Below are 18799 nucleotides of genomic sequence, written 5' to 3'. Positions count from 1 at the left end.
AGCTTAGCATGTGGAGAGTGCCCTTTGATGGGCCAGAGTGTTCACCTGATGATGTGATAAATGGTTCTTGGCAGATACTCAAGGTCTTCAATGAAGAACTCCGTGGGATAAGCAGCATCTTGGGGCAATGGCTTCATCATGCTGAGCATCTGACTCATATCAGGTTCAGGCTTCTGAAAGATGCTCTCAATAACTTCACTATGAAGCTGACAGCCATGCTCGTAGAGATCGCCAGGAGTGGGCAAACCAGTGAGCTCAATGATGTCAAAGGCATTGGCTTCGTGATGAACGTTTCCTATCATCCACTCCAGGACCCAAGTCTTCGGATCTCTGCTATATCCGCGGATGTGAAGTGTGGCATAGAATTGGAGCAGCAACTCTTCATTCCAATGCTCTTGGTCAGTAACAAACGGCAGTAGTCCAACTTCCTTGAAGCAATCCAGAGCTTCTTCCAGACAGGGCAGACCAGCTATAGCTTCAATGTCAAGGCGCTTGTGTGGGAAGATGCGACCTAGGTTGTAAAGAATGCATGAGTAATAGCTTCGCTACGGATAGCTCCAGAACCAATCAGATGATATCCTTTCCCTTGAGTAGGGGTTCCTGGAGCTATTGAAGAATGTGTTGTCTGCTCTGAAGCCATTGATATTGAAGGAGCCAGGTGCTGAGGCAGGACCTAGGAACCTTGGCAATCTTGGGATTGGCTTCTGTACCTGAGGCCTATGCTCAACATGATAGTCGAACTGGGGACCGGCAGCAGCCTCAGGAATAGAAGTGTCGGGATCAATGGCTTCGCTGTCTTCTGATGCTTTTGTTGGGGAGGGCTCCACATTAGCTTCATTGGTGGTGGTGGAAGCCGCAAGATTTTCAATCACGTTCTCCTTGAGAACTGCTTCTTGGTGGGACAGGGGAGTGGCAACTTGTGGGACTTCTTCTTCCGCGGCTGATGCAGCCGGATTGTCTTCAGCAGAGACTTGAGGCCTTGGACCTTTGCAAAGCCTGCGCAACACAGGCGACGCCTGTGGAGTTGGAGTTGGCTGGGCCTCAAGGTCTTCTTCCTCCTGCGGGTGATCCGCCCATGAAGCATTCTGTGCAATTGGTGTCAGTGGACGACCAATGCTGATGAGTTCGCTGTTCTCGAGCCGAGGAAGGACTGCACCATCTTCTACATGGTCATGTTGACCAATGTCTTCAGCAGCGATGGGATCAGCTGCTGGAAAGTCTTCAGCTTCATGAGCCTCTGTGGAAGCAGGCTCATGGATTGTCAGTTGACGTTCAGCGTCAGGATAAACCATAGAAATAGGTTCAACTATCAAAGGCTCTGTGGGAGCAGCCTGATCTTTCTTGGTCTTCCTCTTCTTCTTGGAGGGGGCAGTAGGAGAGGCTTCAGGATGTTTCCTCTTCCTGGCTTCAGCCTCAGCAGTCCTCGTCTTCTTGAGCTCTGAAGTGGTTGACCGGCTTTTTGGCTTCGAGCCAGTCAGTCTAGTTGGGAAGACAATGGGAACTGCTTCCTGCCTTGGTGCGTTGGGTTCAGCCGTAGCGGGCTTCTTCTTCTTCTTTGCAGCCATCCTGGGGTCGATGCCAGGACGCCCAAGGGCCTTGTGCTTCTCAGCCTCATTGTAGGCTTGCACACATCTGTCAGCCAGAGCCTTCATGCGCTCACGCGAACCCTGAGCTTCTGCACGTTTTTTTACAAAGGCTTCCTTGAGCTCGTGCATCATTGTCTTGAAGTTTTTCACTTCTTGCACGCTGAACTTGGCCATATGCTTCTTGAACTGAGCCTTTTCATAGTCAATCTTTTGCTTCAGTTCAACAATGCGTTGGGCGACAGCTAGCTCTGAAGCAATGGCGCCTTGGAAGGCAACACTGAGGCCAATGGGTAGTTACAGATCTTCAAAGATGATGTTTGGCGTGTCAAACCATTCGTCAATGAAGTTGTGGATGATGGTTACATCAAAGAGAGGCAGATCATTGAAGATTTCTGCTTCTTCTTTGCTCTTGATGAGTTGCTCAAGAGCGTCATCTGCAAGATCTTCATCACTTGACAGATCAATGGCATCATTGCGCAGAATGGCAGCAGCTGTTAGCTCTTGGCCGATGTGTGGCAGAGGCATCTTGGCCTTCTGGGGCTTGGAGATGCGTGATAAATCTTCGGACTGCACACTGTCTTCAGGAGGTGCAGTTGCCAGTGGCTTCGCCCGTGAGATTTTTGATGAAGGGGCAGGCTTTGAAGCTTTAGGCTTCTTCATCTTCTTTGGCTTCGGCACTGCAGGCGCTTCATCTGATTCAGCGTCAGCTGCAGGCTCATTCACTGCAGTCCCTTGAACCAAGATATGGGTGATGAGGCCTTCAAGGTTGTAGAAAGGACCGATGGCATTGGGTTCTGCATCTCGTGTGCCATCAGCCCTTGGAGCTGAGGGACCAGGGTTGAAGTCTAGTCCCAATGTCTTCTTGTTTTGCTTCGCTGAGTTCTAGGCAAACTGGAAGTTGCACTTGAACAGATTGTCGTCACGACACCATAGTAGTGACGATGGGTGTGCATCAGCAGGCTGTGGCCCACGGACCATGCAGGGATAGAAGCCTTGTTCAATGGCTTCATCTCTGGACCTGGGTAGAAGATTCTTGTATAGGATGTCTCCCCATGGTCTCTTGATGGCATTTTTCTCAGCATATTCCTGGGTTACAAATCGGTATTTGAACCATTGTTCTGCCCAATATCTCCGAATCCATTGGATTCGGGTCTTGCGCTGATTGTAATCCTCTTCAGGATCTGTCTTGTACAGTTCTGAGAGGTCATCTGGCAGATCTCTAGATGTTTCTCCACGACACTTTCTGCCACCCTTCCTTGCTGATTTCTCTGAAGCCATAAATTTTAAACTGAAAGGCTTCAACACGTTCAAAGGCTTCAAAGGTTTTCGCTTGCTGGACAAATAGGAACTGGCTTCGGGAGAATTTATGTGATGCTGTAAGAATTCTGCAAATGAATGCAGACTATGAGAACCAAAGGATTCTCCCACGGACATGTACCTGTGACAGCATTAAGGTGCGAGGGAAGGGGAAGAGGTCATATGCATTCTTAGAAGATTTTGAAGATAAATCAGTTTAGAAGACATTGACCTCATCGTGCGAAGACATTCACTCATATATAAGGAGTTGGTTCCAGATTTGTACGAATCCATAGATCAGTACAAGTGAGGAATATAACTACTTTGTGAAGCACAAGTGAATATACTAGGCATGTTATGAGATGCAGTATGAGAGAGATCTAACTTGTGTGAATAGAAACTACTTGTGGTAGAAAGTGACAAAGCCATAGGATCAACGGTGCTGTAAAAAGGAAGTTTTCTTTACCACACTAAGAACTGCTAGACGGAGTGGAAGATGAGGCCGAGCAGTTCGATCTTCCGTGCCCTAACTTGGCAACGGAGGACACCTACGGCGACGGCGGAGAGGACGATGTCCATGGTCAGCGTGAGACGGCGTCGGAGAGGTTGCGGCAGCGAAGCGCTTCGTCGCCGGTGTCGTCGAGGGCTAGCGGTGGCGCTAGGGTTCGTGCGAGAGTGGAAGAAGATATAATGACCGCTGTGAAGTGTGTATTTATAGGTATAGGGGCGGCACTGCGTTATTACACAGGTGCCCCTGGCGATTCGCATCTGAGGAACACGTGGCCATTATGCGGAATTTTGGGGTTTGTTCCACGTCCCATGCACGTCTGGATTGTCGGGTGGTCGTTCCTACTTCTCCGGGTTTCATGTGGAGGAATGAGCATTGAAAACGGACTTAATGGTTGTCTCTGTATCTTCTGCTCACAAGGACGCAGAGAAGACATTCGTCAGTTTCAATAGAATGCATATGATTTGGAGAGATAGAATTTGAGATAGAAAGCATAGAGAGGTTAGGGTCCGATCACATTCACTTAGTTCAAAAGATTCAACAAGAAGACATAGCTATAAGTGAATGCTGTAGAGGACAGAACACTAGTAGGTATATATATCTATAAAATCAACATAGTGAAGATAATCATGAAGATATGTTGAGATTGAAGCCAAGCTAAATGTGAAGACATAGCAAATGTAACGCCATGAGTGAAACACTTCAAAATAGAACATTTGGTGGTGGCGTTACCCACCGTATAGGAAGTATTAGACCCAGACACGGCGCACAATTATCGTGGCGCTCCGAAGTCAAATTCCACATTAATATATTCACACTTAGAATGTATGTCTTCATTGATTGAAGATATACTTTACTTCGTGTGTTGCACATCTAAGTCATCAATATGCATAAGGGTTAGGATGTGTGCCTGATCACAGGACATTTGAGGATTCCAGGATATTTAGCTCACACCATAACTTGCAAAATCTCTTCTCATCCAAGGGCTTGGTGAAGATATCTGCCAATTGCTCTTTAGTGTTGACGTGTATGATATCAATATCTTGCTCCACAACATGATCTCTAAGAAAGTGATGACGAATTTCAATGTGCTTTGTCTTCGAGTGCTGAACTGGGTTGTTGGCAATCTTGATGGCGCTTTCGTTGTCGCAGTAAAGTGGCACTTGCTTCAGATGAATGCCATAGTCCTTGAGTGTTTGCTTCATCCACAAAAGTTGAGCGCAGCAAGATCCAGCAGCAATGTATTCAGATTCAGCAGTGGAGAGAGATACACAATTCTGCTTCTTTGAAGACCAACATACAAGTGATCGTCCCAGAAAGTGACATGTGTCTGATGTAGACTTGCGATCAATTTTGTCACCAGCATAATCAGCATCCGAGAATCCAACCAGATCAAACTCTGAGCCCTTTGGATACCATAATCCTAGAGTTGGGGTGTGAGCCAAATATCGAAGAATTCGCTTCACAGCTAAGTAATGCGACTCCTTTGGTGCCGCTTGAAATCGAGCACACATGCAAACACTAAGCATAATATCTGGCCTAGATGCACATAGATAAAGTAAAGAACCAATCATGGAGCGGTATACCTTTTGATCAAACTCTTTACCATTGTCGTCGGGACCCAGATGATGTTTGGCTGGCATTGGTGTCGTGAAGCCTTTGCAGTCTTGCATACCGAACTTCTTCAGGCAATCTTTGAGATTCTTCTCTTGAGATATGAAGATGCCGTTGCGTCGTTGTCGTATTTGAAGACCGAGGAAGAACTTCAGCTCTCCCATCATAGACATCTGATATTGCTCTTGCATCATATATCCAAACTCTTCACTGTACTTCTGATTGGTGCAGCCGAAGATAATGTCATCCACATATATTTGGCACACAAACAGTTCACCACCATATGTCTTCGTGAAGAGAGTGGGGTCTAGGGAACCAGGTATGAATCCTTTGCTCTTCAGGAAGTATTTGAGTGTGTCATACCAGGCCCGAGGGGCTTGTTTGAGGCCATACAGTGCCTTGTTGAGCTTGTATACCATGTTAGGATGTTTTGGATTTTCAAAGCCAGGCGGTTGTGCAACATACACTTCTTCTTCAATCTTGCCATTAAGAAAAGTACTCTTCACATCCATTTGATATAGAAGTATGTTATGATGATTTGCATAGGCCAGCAGTATGCATATGGCTTCAAGTCTAGCCACAGGAGCAAATGTTTCATCGAAGTCAATGCCTTCCACTTGAGTATATCCTTGAGCAACGAGACGAGCTTTGTTTCTGACAACTTGACCATGCTCATCTTGCTTGTTGCGGTATATCCATTTGGTGCCTATTATATTGTGCTTCCGTGGATCAGGACGCTTAACCAGTTCCCATACATTATTTAGCTCAAACTGATGAAGCTCTTCTTGCATAGCTTGAATCCATTCAGGTTCCATGAAGGCTTCTTCAACTTTCTTGGGTTCTGTTATTGAGACGAATGCGAAGTGCCCACAGAAATTTGCTAGCTGAGTTGCCCTTGAACGAGTGAGTGGACCGGGTGCATTGATGCTATCAATTATTCTTTCAATCTGCACTTCATTGGCAACGCGAGGATGTACAGGGCGAAGATTATGCTCTTGCTGATCATTGTCGTTGTTAGAAGGAATGTCTTCAGGCTGAGCATTGTCTTCATGTTGATCAGGTGCTGAGATGATAAGTTCTTCTTCAGGATGAGCTTCAGAAGGTATAATTTCTCCAGTTCCCATTAGCTTGATTGATTCACTGGATGGAACTTCATCTAGCACATTTGGCAGTTGCTCTCTTTGTGAACCATTGGTCTCATCGAACCGCACATCCACTATTTCAACCACTTTGTAATGAAAGAGATTGAAGACTCTGTAGGAGTGCGAATCCTTTCCATATCCAAGCATAAAACCCTCATGTGCTTTTGGTGCAAACTTTGATGTGTGATGTGGGTCCTTGATCCAGCACCTGGCTCCAAATACTCTGAAGTAACTGACATTTGGCTTCTTGCCAGTAGGGAGCTCATAAGATGTCTTGTTCAGAAGCTTGTGAAGATAAACACGATTGATTGTATGGCATGCAGTATCAATGGCTTCAGGCCAGAATTTTCTTGGAGTCTTGTATTCATCTAGCATCGTTCTGGCCATCTCAATGAGTGTTCTGTTCTTGCGTTCGACGACGCCATTCTGCTGTGGCGTGTATGGAGCCAAGAATTCATGTGTGATGCCCAAGGTATCAAGATATGTATCAAGGCCAGTGTTCTTGAATTCAGTGCCATTGTCACTTCTGATGTGCTTTATCTTGGCGCCATAATTGTTCATAGCTCGATTAGCGAAGCGTCTGAAGACATCCTGCACTTCAGTCTTGTAAAGGATTATGTGCACCCAAGTATATCTAGAATAATCATCAACAATGACAAAGCCATAGAGACAAGCAGTAGTAGTAAGAGTTGAGTAATGAGTGGGACCGAAAAGATCCATGTGAAGCAGTTCGAAGGGTCGAGCAGTGGCCATGATTGTCTTCGAGGGATGTTTGGCCCTCGTCATCTTCCCTGCTTCACAGGCACCGCATAAGTGATCTTTCTTGAACTTGACGCCCTCGATGCCTATGACATGCTTCTTCTTTGCAAGGGTGTGGAGGTTCCTCATGCCAGCATGCCCTAGCCTCCGATGCCAGAGCCAGCATTCTGAAGCTTTTGCTAGAAGACATACGGCAAGCTGTGGTCCTGCCGAGAAATCTACCATGTACAAATCATCTTTTTGATACCCTTCAAATACTAGAGACTTGTCAGATTCCATTAATACAAGGCAACGATATTTTCCAAATATTACGATCATGTTCAAATCGCAAAGCATTGAGACAGACATTAAGTTGAAGCCAAGGGATTCAACAAGCATGACTTTATCCATGTGTTGATCCCTTGAGATTGCAACTCTACCTAGACCCAATACCTTACTTTTACCAGTGTCCGCAAATGTGATGTGGCTCTTGTCGGATGGACGTAAGGTTGAGTCCATAAGAAGGCTTATTTTGCCAGTCATGTGATTTGTACACCCACTATCAATAATCCATTCTGAAGACGCTGGGGTCGTACCCTACAGTGCAGTTAGGGGGATAGGCTTCACCAAGAGCATTGTGAAGCAAAAACATTTGACGAACCAGTGGGTTATGAAAGCTTAGATCTAGATTAGGACTAATAGGGAGAGTAGCAAGCGATTCAGGAATGAAGTACATAGTAAGACCATTCGGGCATTTGATCTTGCGCCCTACAAGATGTTTAAGGTCCCCAGCAATAGCGTCGGATGATTTTGATTTTCTGCTGGAGACCTTTCCCTGCAAAAGAGAGTTAAGCTTTCTTAGCCACCCACATCTTCAAGGGTGGCTTAGAAGCAATAAGTCTAAGTGCAGCATCTGAGAATTTTGGCTTTGGAGCCCTAGCAAACAGTCTTGCAGGCGGACAATAGTACTCATAAGAATAAGTAGAATAGTTCTTGGTCTTATGAACATGACGGTTTGACGAACCGCTCTCATATTCATATGTCTGAGTATGGTTTCCCTGCAAAAAATTTGCGTTAGTATGACTCAGGTGAGTCCTCTGTCTGTATGAAGCCTTTGGACCGTATGAAGCCTTTGGTCTGAGGCTTGTCTTCTTCACGTGAGGTGTCATGATGACATTCACAGGAAGATTCTCCAGACACCTTTTCGAAACCCAGATCTTCTTCATAGGCGGTCCATTCCTGCAGTTAGTACCAATATACCTGGCAAACACTTCACCATTCTGATTCTTAAACAGTATATAGTTTGCATCAAAGGATTCATCAATGATAATGGGGTTAGCACAAGTGAAGCCAGATAGATTGGATAGATCTGCTGAAGGTTCCTTTGCAGCAACCCACATGGTTTTGGGGTACTGCTCAGGTTTCCAGTAAGAGCCATCAGCATTCATTTTCCTTACGAACCCAACACCCTCTTTCCTCGGGTTTCGGTTCAGAATCTGCTTTTTGAGGACATCACATAGTGTCTGATGCCCTTTAAGACTTTTGTACATCCCTATTTCAAGCAATGTCTTCAACCTAGAATTCTCATCAGCAATAGCGGTGGTATCCTCAGCAGAGGGGTTAGTTACCACATCAACAGTTGAAGATATTGCAACAGCAGTAGCAGTAGAACATTCAGCAATAGAAGTAGCATTATCACGCTCAATGCATTTAAGACATGGTGGTTCAAATCCTTCCTGAGCGGAACTGATCTGTTTGGCGCGAAGTGACTCGCTTTCCTTTTGAAGATCTTCATGAGCCGCTCTCAATTTCTCAAGATCTTGCTTCCTTTGAAGATAATCATAGGAAAGCTTTTCATGAGTTGTTGAGAGAGTTTCATGACGACTTTCAAGTTCCTGATACTTAACGTGAAGATTTTTTATGTCTTCAATTAAGGATTCATCGAGTCATTTCAGCACCTAACAGATCATCGCTTCTGTCTAACAGTTTTTGAATGTGTTCCATAGCTTTCTGTTGTTGAGTTGCAATTTTAGCAAGTGTTTTGTAGCTGGGTTTTGAACCACAATCAGAGTCATCGTCACTAGATGTTTGATAGTGAGTAGTGTGTGTGTTTACCTTGGCACCGCATGCCATGAAGCAGTAGGTAGAAGCGGAGTAGTCCTTGTCATTTGCATCGGTGTCGGTGATGAAGTCATTGTCTTCAGTGTTGAAGATGGACTTGGCAACATATGCTGTAGCCAGACTTGCGACGCCTGAATCAGACTCCTCCTCAGACTCCACCTCCGCCTCCTCAGAAGCAGACTCCTCCTCTGAATCCATTTCCTTGCCAACAAACGCACGTGCCTTGCCAGATGAGCTCTTCTTGTGTGATGAAGACTTTGAGGAAGACTTGGAAGAAGACTTTGAGTATTTATTCTTCTTCTTGTCGTCAGAGTCATATTCCTTGCTCTTCTTCTTCTTTTTGTTCTCATTGTCCCACTGTGGACACTCAGAAATGAAGTGGCCAAGTTTCTTGCACTTGTGACATGTTTTCTTCTTGTAGTCATGAGCAGAAGCTTCATCATTCCTTGAGCTTGATCGGGAAGACTTTCTGAGGCCTTTCTTCTTGGTGAATTTTTGGAACTTCTTGACAAGCATAGCAAGTTCCCTTCCAATGTCTTCAGGATCATCAGAACTGCTGTCAGATTCTTCTTCAGATGAGGAGACAGCTTTTGCCTTCAAGGCACGAGTTCGCCCATAGTTTGGACCGTAGATATCTCTTTTCTCAGAAAGCTGAAACTCATGTGTGTTGAGCCTCTCAACTATGTCAGACGGATCGAGTATCTTGAAATCAGGACGTTCTTGAATCATCAGGGTTAGGGTGTCAAACGAACTATCAAGTGATCTCAGTAGTGTCTTGACGACTTCATGTTTCGTGATCTCAGTAGCGTCGAGGGCTTGAAGCTCATTTGTGATGTCAGTGAGTCGGTCAAATGTGAGCTGGACATTCTCATTGTCATTTCGCTTGAAGCGGTTGAAGAGGTTGCAAAGGACATTGATTCTCTGATCTCTCTGGGTTGAGACGCCTTCATTGACCTTGGAGAGCCAGTCCCAGACCAGCTTAGATGTTTTCAAAGCACTCACACGGCCATAATGTCCTTTGGTCAGATGACCACAGATGATATTTTTGGCAGTAGAGTCCAGTTGAACGAATTTCTTGACATCAGCAGCAGTGACACCTTCTCCAGCCTTGGGAACGCCGTTCTCGATGACATACCATAGGTCGACGTCAATGGCTTCAAGATGCATGCGCATCTTATTCTTCTCGTGGGGATATTCAGTTCCATCGAAGATGGGGCATGCAGCGGAGACTTTAATTATCCCTGCAGTCGACATAGCTAAAACTCCAGGTGGTTAAACCGAATCACACAGAACAAGGGAGCACCTTGCTCTAATACCAATTGAAAGTGCGTTATATCGACTAGAGAGGGGTGAATAGGCGATTTTTAAGAAAGTCTTCAAAACGTGGAAGTTATGAAGACAAACGATAGAAATAAACCTATTACCCTGCAGCGGAAGGTAGACTACACTAGGCAAGCCATAGTCAAGTATTCAATAGTGAAAGCACAATGACTAATAGCAGCAATGTAGTAAGGATCAAGTAGGAAGATATTATGAAGCCACACAGAACATGCAGTCACTCAGTGAAGACAAAAGATAGTGCGAACATATAATGACTTCACAAGGAGTAACAGTAAGTAAAGGGAAGGGAAGATGGAACCAGTGACTCGCTGAAGACAATGATTTGTTGGACCAGTTCCAGTTGTTGTGACAACTGTACGTCTGGTTAGGGCGGCTAGGTATTTAAACCTTAGGACACACAGTCCCGGACACCCAGTCCTGAACACGCAGCTCAGGACACCCAGTCCTCACCGTATTCCCCTTGAGCTAAGGTCACACAGACCTCGCCCAATCACTCTGGTAAGTCTTCAAGGTAGACTCCCAAACCTTCACAGACTTCGTTCACCGGCAATCCACAATGTCTCTTGGATGCTCAGAACGCGACGCCTAACCGGCTGGAGGATGCACAGTCCTCAAGTGTAATAAGTCTTCAGATCACACAGACAAGAAGACTTAAGTGATGCTTAATTCTCTTTGGCTCTGGGTGGTTAGGGCTTTATCCTCGCAAGGAATTCTCTCTCAAAGGCTTCGAGGTGGGTTGCTCTCAAACGACAAAAGCCGTACTCTCAATCTGAGCAGCCAACCGTTTATGGTTGTAGGGGGTGGGCTACTTATAGCCACTTGGCAACCCGACCTGATTTGTCCGAAATGACCCTGGGTCACTAAGGAACTAACACGTGTTCCAACGGTCAGATTTCAAACTCACACGGCAACTTTACTTGGGCTACAAGCAAAGCTGACTTGTCCGACTCTGGACAAGATTCGCTCTCATAGTCTTCACTCGAAGACACAGGTTTTGGTTAGGCATCACTACAGTCATTCTGACTGGTTCTCTTGGACCCCACTTAATAGTACGGTGGTTCCTATGACTCAACACAAAAGAAAAAGAACTACGGAAGATCTAAGTCTTCGAGCTCCATAGGCTTCATATGGTGTCTTCTCTTGTCATAGTCTTCAATGTGAATATCTTCATATACCACCTTTGACTTCAATGTCTTCATACATTTTTAGGGGTCATCTCTGGTAGGAAAACCGAATCAATGAGGGACTTCTACCTGTGTTATCCTGCAATTCTCACAAACACATTAGTCCCTCAACTAAGTTTGTCGTCAATACTCCAAAACCAACTAGGGGTGGCACTAGATGCACTTACAGGCCCCCTGTTGCTCCACCGACGTACTCCTTCCTCCAATATATATCTACGTACCCCCAAACTACCAGATACGGAGCCAAAACCCTAATTCCACCGCCGTAACTTTCTGTATCAACAAGATCCCATCTTGGGGCCTGTTCCGGAGCTCCGCCGGAGGGGGCATCGATCACGGAGGGCTTCTACATCGACACCATAGCCCCTCCGACGAAGTGTGAGTAGTTTACCTCAGACCTACGGGTCCATAGTTATTAGTTAGATGGCTTCTTCTCTCTTTTTGGATCTCAATATAAAGTTCTCCCCCTCTCTTGTGGAGATCTATTCGATGTAATCTTCTTTTGCGGTGTGTTTGTTGTGACCGATGAATTGTGGGTTGATGATCAAGTTTATATATGAACAATATTTGAATCTTCTCTGAATTCTTTTATGTATGATTGGTTATCTTTGCAAGTCTCTTCGAATTATCAGTTTGGTTTGGCCTACTAGATTGATCTTTCTTGCAATGGGAGAAGTGCTTATCTTTGGGTTCAATCTTGCGGTGTCCTTTCCCACTGACAGTAGGGGCAGCAAGGCATGTATTGTATTGTTGCCATCGAGGATAACAAGATGGGGTTTTCATCATATTGCATGAGTTTATCCCTCTATATCATGCCATCTTGCTTAAAGCGTTACTCTGTCCTCTTGAACTTAATACTCTAGATGCATGCTGGATAGCGGTCGATGTGTGGAGGAATAGTAGTAGATGCAGGCAGGAGTCGGTCTACTTGTCTCGGACGTGATGCCTATATACATGATCATACCTAGATATTCTCATAACTATGCTCAATTTTGTCAATTGCTCAACAGTAATTTGTCTACCCACCGTGAATACTTATGCTCTCGAGAGAAGCCACTAGTGAAACCTATGGCCCTCGGGTCTATCTTCTATCATATTAATCTTCCAATACTTATTTATTTCCTTTGCCTTTTATTTTGCTTTGCATCTTTATCATAAAAATACCAAAAATATTATATTATCATATCTATCATAACTCACTCTCGTAAGTGGCCGTGTAGGGATTGACAACCCCTTATCGCGTTGGTTGCGAGGATTTATTTGTTTGTGTAGGTGCGAGGGACTCGTGCGTGGCCTCCTACTGGATTGATACCTTGGTTCTCAAAAACTAAGGGAAATACTTACGCTAGTTTGCTGCATCACCCTTTCCTCTTCAAGGGAAAACCAACGCAAGTGCACAAGAGGTAGCAAGAAGGATTTTTGGCGCCGTTGTCGGGGAGGTCTACGCAAAGGTCAACATACCAAGTACCCATCACAAAACCCTTATCTCCCGCATTACATTATTTGTCATTTGCCTCTCGTTTTCCTCTCCCCCACTTCACCCTTGCCGTTTTATTTGCCCTCTCTCTCCATCCTCCCTCTCTTCTCTATTTGCCTCTTTTTTGCCCATTTCTTGTTTGCTCGTATGGTTGGAATAGTTGTTTATTTATTACTAAACAGAGAACCTAAGATCTATGGATCCTCATCTGCTTGCTAATCTTTTTAAGAGATCCAATTATGATGAACCAATTGCTAGTGAGTTTTGTGCACTAGATTATCTTTATGAGGTTTTGCTTGAAATTCGTGAATCTGAAAAGTGTGATGAATTACTTTATGAAGCGATTCACGATAGATCTTTGAATAAAAAGCATGATTGCAATGATTTTATTATAAATTATATTTATGTAAATTGTGCTAATAATATGCAAAAACCCTAAGCTTGGGGATGCTAGTTTTTCTATGTCCTCTACTTGTTGCAATGATCATGATTGGGGTGATTCTTCTTATGATCTTGAAAATTTATTTAAGCCCCATGATGAATATGAGATTGATAATAGTGTTTGCAATATTATTGAAAGTGGGTTTGGAAGAGTGTCAACTTTAGATCCCACATATTTGGAGAACGTTCAATCTTATGAAATTTTTGATAAAAGTGGGTTTGGAGAGGTCATGACTTTGGTTAATGTTAATCCCACTATTTTGGAAGAGTGTCAACTTTGCATGCATGTGGCTCGTGTTGAAAATATTTTATGTGATAGCTATTTTGCTGAATTTTCTTATGATCCTACATATAATTATTATGAGAGAGGAAAATATGGTGGTAGAAATTTTTATGTTACTGAATTACCTCTTGTTATGTTGAGATTGCTATTGTTTCTTTCCGCTTCCTTGCATATGCTGGTTTTAGCTTGCCTTGATAATTTGTTTGCCTATAAGATGCCTATGCATAGGAAGTATGTTAGACTTAAATGTGTTTGTCACGTGTTTTATGATGCTCTCTTTGTGCTTCAATTCTTGTCTTTCATGTGAGCATCATTGAAATATTATGCCTAGCTATAAGGCTTTAAAGAAAAGCGCTTGTTGGGACTCAACCCAATATTTATCATTGCTGTTATTCAATAAATAATTTATCTAGCCTCTGTTTTGGTTGTGTTTTATTAGTGTTTGTGCCAAGTAGAACCGTTGGGAAGACTTGGGGAAAGTCTTTTTAATCTTGCTGTAAAAAACAGAAACTTTATCGCTCACGAGAATTGCTGCCATTTTTATTTGGAAGGTTCTATTTAGTTGGTTCTTTTTGCCGATGATTAATAGATAAATTCCTCACGTCCAGCAATTTATTTTAGAATTTTTTGGGTTCCATATCTTGCGTTAACTACAGATTACTACAGACTGTTCTGTTTTTGACAGATTCTGTTTTTCGTGTGTTGTTTGCTTATTTTGATGAATCTATGGCTAGTAAAATAGTTTATAAACCATAGAGAAGTTGGAATATAGTAGGTTTAACACCAATATAAATAAAAAATGATTTAATTACAGTAACTTGAAGTGGTGTTTTGTTTTCTTTCGCTAACGGAACTCACGAGATTTTCTACTTTAAGTTTTGTGTTGTGAAGTTTTCAAGTTTTTGGGTGAAAGATTTGATGGATTATGGAACAAGGAGTGGAAAGAGCCTAAGCTTGGGGATGCCCATGGCACCCCAAGATAATATAAGGACACCTAAAAGCCAAAGCTTGGGGATGCCCCAGAAGGCATCCCCTCTTTCGTATACTTCCATCGGTAACTTTACTTGGAGCTATATTTTTATTCGCCACATGATATGTGTTTTGCTTGGAGCGTCTTGCATGATTTGAGTCTTTGTTTTTTAAATTACCACAATAATCCTTGCTGTACACACATTTTGAGAGAAACACACATGATTCGGAAATTATTAGAATACTCTATGTGCTTCACTTATATCTTTTGAGTTATATAGTTTTGCTCTAGTACTTCACTTATATCTTTAGAGCACGGTGGTGGTTTTGTTTTATAGAAACTATTATTCTCTCATGCTTCACTTATATTATTTTTAAAGTCTTAAATAGCATGGTAATTTACTTAAATAATTCTAATATGCTAGGTATTCAAGACTAGTAAAACCTTTCTTATGAGTGTATTGAATACTAAGAGAAGTTTGATGCTTGATGATTGTTTTGAGACATGGAGGTAGTTATCAAAGTTGTGCTAGTTGATTAGTTGTGAATTTGAAAAATGCTTGTGTTGAAATTTGCAAGTCCCGTAGCATGCACATATGGTAAATGTTATTTAACAAATTTGAAACATGAGGTGTTCTTTGAGTGTCCTCCTTATGAGTGGCGGTCGGGGACGAGCGATGGTCTTTTCCTACCAATCTATCCCTCTAGGAGCATGCGTGTAGTGCTTGGTTTTTGATGACTTGTAGATTTTTGCAATAAGTATGTGAGTTCTTTATGACTAATGTTGAGCCCATGGATTATACGCACTCTCACCCTTCCATCATTGCTAGCCTCTTCGGTACCGTGCATTGCCCTTTCTCACATTGAGAGTTGGTGCAAACTTCGTCGGTGCATCCAAACCCCGTGATATGATACGCTCTTTCACACATAAACCTCCTTATATCTTCCTCAAAACAGCCACCATACCTACCTATTATCGCATTTCCATAGCCATTCCAAGATATATTGCCATGCAACTTTCCACCGTTTCGTTTATCATGACACGTTCATCATTGTCATATTGCTTTGCATGATCATGTAGTTGACATAGTATTTGTGGCAAAGCCACCATTCATAATCCTTTCATACATGTCACTCTTGGTCCATTGCATATCCCGGTACACCGCCGGAGGCATTCATATAGAGTCATACTTTGTTCTAGTATCGAGTTGTAATTATTGAGTTGTAAATTAATAGAAGTGTGATGATCATCATTTTCTAGAGCATTGTCCCAAGTGAGGAAAAATAAAATAAAATAAAATAAAGGAGAAAGTCCATAAAAAAGAGAAGGCCCAAAAAATGAGAGAAAAAGAGAGAAGGGACAATGTTACTATCCTTTTTACCACACTTGTGCTTCAAAGTAGCACCATAATCTTCATGATAGAGAGTCTTTTGTTTTGTCACTTTCATATACTAGTGGGAACTTTTCATTATAGAAATTGGCTTGTATATTCCAACAATGGGCTTCCTCAAATGCCCTAGGTCTTTGTGAGCAAGCAAGTTGGATGCACACCCACTTAGTTTCTTTTGTTGAGCTTTCATATATTTATAGCTCTAGTGCATCCGTTGCATGGCAATCCCTATTCCTTGCATTAACATCAATTGATGGGCATCTCCATAGCTCATTGATTAGCCTCGTTGATGTGAGACTTTCTCCCTTTTTGTCTTCTCCACATAACCCCCATCATTATTCTATTCCACCCATAGTGCTATATCCATGGCTCACGCTCATATATTGCGTGAAGGTTGAAAAAGTTTGAGATTACTAAAGTATGAAACAATTGCTTGGCTTGTCATCGGGGTTGTGCATGATGAGAGCATTCTTGTGTGACGGAAATGAAGCATGACTAAACTATATGATTTTGTAGGGATGAACTTTCTTTGGCCATGTTATTTTGAGAGGACATAATTGCTTAGTTAGTATGCTTGAAGTATTATTATTTTTATGTCAATATTGAACTTTTATCTTGAATCTTTCGGATCTGAATATTCATACCACGATTAAGAAGAATTACATTGAAAATATGCCAAGTAGCATTCCACATCAAAAATTCTGTTTTTATCATTTACCTACTCGAGGACGAGCAGGAATTAAGCTTGGGGATGCTTGATACGTCTCCAACGTATCTATAATTTTTTATTGTTCCATACTATATTATATTCTTTTTTGGACATTATTGGGCTTTATTATACATTTTTATATTATTTTTGGGACTAACCTACTAACCGAAGGCCCAGCCCAGAATTGCTGTTTTTTTCCTATTTTAGGGTTTTGTAGAAAAAGAATATCAAATGGAGTCCAAACGGAATGAAACCTTCGGGAACGTGATTTTCGGAACGAACATGATCTAGAGGACTTGGACCCTACGTCAAGACATTAACCAGGAGGCCACGAGGTAGGGGGCGCGCCTACCCCCCCCCCCTCCACCCTCGTGGGACTCATGTTGCTCCACCGACGTACTCCTTCCTCCTATATATATCTACGTACCCCCAAACTACCAGATACGGAGCAAAAACCCTAATTCCACGGCCGTAACTTTCTATATCCACGAGATCCCATCTTGGGGCCTGTTCCGGAGCTCCATCGGAGGGGGCATCGATCACGGAGGGCTTCTACATCAACACCATAGCCCCTCCGATGAAGTGTGAGTATTTTACCTCAGACCTACAGGTCCATAGTTATTAGCTAGATGGCTTCTTCTCTCTTTTTGGATCTCAATACAAAGTTCTCCCCCTCTCTTATGGAGATCTATTCGATGTAATCTTCTTTTGCGGTGTGTTTGTTGTGACCGATGAATTGTTGGTTTATGATCCAGTTTATCTATGAACAATATTTGAATCTTCTCTGAATTCTTTATTATGATTGGTTATCTTTGCAAGTCTCTTTGAATTATCAGTTTGGTTTGGCCTACTAGATTGGTCTTTCTTGCAATGGGAGAAGTGCTTAGCTTTGGGTTCAATCTTGCGGTGTCCTTTCTCAGTGACAGTAGGGGCAGCAAGGCACGTATTGTATTGTTGCCATCGAGGATAACAAGATGGGGTTTTCATCATATTGCATGAGTTTATCCCTCTACATCATGTCATCTTGCTTAAAGCATTACTCTGTTCTCTTGAACTTAATACTCTAGATGCATGTTGGATAGCGGTCGATGTGTGGAGTAAGAGTAGTAGATGCAGGTAGGAGTCGGTCTACTTGTCTCAGATGTGATGCCTATATACATGATCATACCTAGATATTCTCATAACTATGCTCAATTTTGTCAATTGCTCAACAGTAATTTGTCTACCCACCGTGAATACTTATGCTCTCGAGAGAAGCCACTAGTGAAACTTATGGCCCCCGGGTCTATCTTCTATCATATTAATCTTCCAATACTTATTTATTTCCTTTGCCTTTTATTTTACTTTGCATCTTTATCATAAAAATACCAAAAATATTATATTATCATATCTATCAGATCTCACTCTCGTAAGTGGCCGTGTAGGGATTGACAACCCCTTATCACGTTGGTTGCGAGGATTTATTTGTTTGTGTAGGTGCGAGGGACTCGTGTGTGGCCTCCTACTGGATTGATACCTTAGTTCTCAAAAACTGAGGGAAATACTTACGCTACTTTGCCATCACCATTTCCTTTTCAAGGGAAAACCAACGCAAGTGCTCAAGAGGTAGCAGTTGTCCGTTCTGAGCCCAACCACACTCGCACGCGCCCGCGGCACGTCCGAAATATTATTTTATAAATGGCCGAAAAATGTTCTCGGAATGGGATGAAAGTTGGCGTGCGGTGTTTTTATGTTGTTAGTAGGTCGCCTACCAAGTTTCATCGCATTTGGAGTCCGTTTGACGCCCCAACGGTTAACTATAGCGCCATTATAGTCGGTCTAACGTCGGACGTTTTCGGTCTCCGAAAACTGTTGCCGGGTTGCATCCCTCCTCTTTCCTCGCAAACCACCTCCTCTCCACACAACCCACTATCCCCACCGGCAGCCCACCTACCCCTTCTCGCGTCCGGAGCCGTCCGATGGCGATCGCACGGTCCGGAAACACCTCCAAACCCCTCCT

The sequence above is a fragment of the Triticum dicoccoides genome, chromosome 7A (assembly GCF_002162155.2).
Source record: "Triticum dicoccoides isolate Atlit2015 ecotype Zavitan chromosome 7A, WEW_v2.0, whole genome shotgun sequence".
NCBI classification, from domain to species: Eukaryota; Viridiplantae; Streptophyta; class Magnoliopsida; order Poales; family Poaceae; genus Triticum; species Triticum dicoccoides.
This window is presented reverse-complemented; position numbering follows the sequence as displayed.